The 2,718-nt window shown below is 32.6% G+C and overlaps 1 long non-coding RNA gene across 1 annotated transcript; it reads right to left on the minus strand.

Moving 5' to 3' along the window:
- Positions 1-725: 725 nt before the first annotated feature.
- LOC107946908 (uncharacterized) lies at positions 726-1,895 on the minus strand. The gene is made up of 2 exons (XR_001697025.2): positions 1,368-1,895; positions 726-1,075 (listed from the first exon to the last, which is right to left on the minus strand). It is a non-coding gene; the product is annotated as an uncharacterized lncRNA (long non-coding RNA).
- Between the last annotated feature and the right edge of the window lie 823 nt (positions 1,896-2,718).

Genomic DNA, 2,718 nt, shown 5'->3' on the forward strand with positions numbered 1-2,718 from the left:
CATATTTATGTTATAGGTCCATTAAGAGTACACTACTCATCCTTCCCTTATCATTACGGGTACCTAGCACTTTAATATTAGGATGGATTTTTTTATAGTGCTAACAGTCACATACTAATGATGTATTTTGTCTCATTGAACTCAAGACTTGACGTTATACCAAGCGTTGAGTCGAGTTTTCATCATGGGTGACTCTAATTAATGGGCTTGAGTCCCATCCCTTTTGAGGTCCTTTTTACTGCATCTCTAGCAAGACTTTTTGCCAAAGGATCCGCCAAATTTTCACTTGACCTCACATAATTAATAGTGATCACTCCATCAGAAATTAATTGTCGGACATAACTATGTCTTAATCCAATGTGTCTAGACTTACCAATATATACTTGGCTATATGCCTTTGCTAGAGTAGCCTCACTATCACAACAGACAGAAATATGTGAAATTGGTTTAGGCTATAAAGGTACATCATAAAGCAATTTTCTTAACTATTCTGCTTCTTTAGATGCAGCGGCTAATGCAATAAATTTTGCTGCCATGGTGGAATCAATAATACATATTTGTTTCTTGGAACCCCAAGAAATGGCTCCTCCACAAAGAATGAAAATCCATCCACTAGTAGATGTATGATCTTCCAAACTTGTAATCCAACTAGCATCTGAATACCTTTCTAAAACTAGAGGATATCCATTGTAGAAAGCCCATTTCGCCCGGGCTCATACACAAAATAAAACCAAAAAAATAATAAACTAGATTATTTAAAGGTCTAATGTCCATTTACAACAGCATTTAAAAATACCAAATTAGTCCATTCCTTACAAGCCTAATAATAAATTTAACCCAGAAATATACCAGACCCAAATTAAAACCCAAAACCCCATTACATCCAAAACCCCAAATAGACCAAATTATAGCGGCCAACTCTGTAACTGGCCCAACTGGTCAAAGCCAATAACCTAAAATTCCAGCAACCCTAAGGGTTTCTAAAAGCAGTTTGCACCGCAGCTCCTACACACGGCTTTCTTCGCGCCTTCATGACCTCCACGTTAGTCCTCCAGTTGGACACACCTGCAACAAACTAACAACCACAACAGCAAACAACCAATGGACAACAAATAACAATAAATTACAGCAAGGAAATTTTTATTTTCTTTTTCTCTTTTATTTTTATTTTTGACTATAAAGCCGAATGGGAGGAAATGTAGAAGGATCCCCTCTTTGTCTTTGGTTATGAACACACAGACCGAAATCAATACAAAAATATTAGAATCATCAATTTTAAAGGTGATTTTTGTTTCATATTTCTGCATTTTTTTGTTGTTTCTGAAGTTTTTTACACGAAAATAAAAAAAGAAAGGTCGAGAACGTACCTGTTCTTCGCGCGCTACCACGGAGGTCCTTTTCCGTCCATGAAAGCCACTGAAACCCTGGGGTTTCGAGCAGGCTTCACAAAAGGGGGGATGCGAGATGGTTAAGATGCAAGGGGCCGGAGTCAAATATGGTTTGAGAGAGTTAAAAAGAAGGGGTTTTAAGTTTTTTTAAGGGATAATAGGCTAAATAAGCATTTTAGGGTAATTTTTTTAATTTATAGACAAGGATAAAACGGCGCCGTTTAAGGGGTGGAAGAACTCGCGCGTCAACTTGACCCATAATCGGGTCTGCGTGTTTTCGTTCCAAATTGGGAATTTGTGCGTTTAGTCCTTCATATTTGCGCCATCATTTGATTAAGCCCTATTTATATTTCTTTGTTTTTTAAAATTTCCCCAAGAATTTGCGCGCTGTTTCAAATTAGGCCGCGGTTAAACGTTTGGTTTTGGTATTTGGTTTATTTGTTTTTTAGTCCTCTTTGATTTGCGCACATTGTGTTTTAGTCCTTGATTTTGTTTCAATGGTTTATTTTATTTATTAATTACCCATTTTAGTTTGCATTTATTTCAATTGAGTTTGTTTATTTTAATTTATGTAATTTCTTTTAATTTATTTATTATTTAGTTTTTTTTATTAAAACTGTTTTGGTATATGATTTTGAATTATATTATTGATTTTACATTTGTCTTAGTATGTTATTTTTATACTTGCATTTGTATATATTTTAATTGTTTTGTTATATAGTTCATTTAATTTAAAAATTCTCTTTTATATTTCTTTGTTTTAAAGATTCATATGATGTTTATTCTTAAATACCTATTATTTTTATATATACTATTTATATTAGACTATCTTTTTTAATTTATGTATATTATTTACTTATATATACATATGTATAATTTGTTTCGTATATTACTTGCTTTAATTCTTTGTTTGCATAATGTTTTTTTAAAAAATAATCTACATATTATTATGTTACATACGATTTATTGTTGTTCTTATTCTTATTCTTATGTTACATAGGGTGATAAGATTTTGCCGGATTAGGGTGAAACCTAATAAGGAGATCCATATATTGAGTTAATGCAACACTAGGACGTTAATTAGAAAAAGATTTCAATTAATCAACCTAGGGTTAGACGTTATTAGTCTCGAGAGAGATAATAATATAACTTAGGGATTTTTACGGATCAAGTCAAATGAATAAATTGTCTGATTCAGAGTCAAATAACAAGTGAAGTCTAGGTTGATTTTTCCTTAGGTATTGTCTTAGTTAATCGAGTTTTCCCAAAAGCTTTTTCCCAATTTTCTCTCTGTGCACCCTTAGTTTAGTTAATTAGTCTAGATAAACAA

This window comes from Gossypium hirsutum, chromosome A12 (assembly GCF_007990345.1).
Source record: "Gossypium hirsutum isolate 1008001.06 chromosome A12, Gossypium_hirsutum_v2.1, whole genome shotgun sequence".
Taxonomy (NCBI): domain Eukaryota; kingdom Viridiplantae; phylum Streptophyta; class Magnoliopsida; order Malvales; family Malvaceae; genus Gossypium; species Gossypium hirsutum.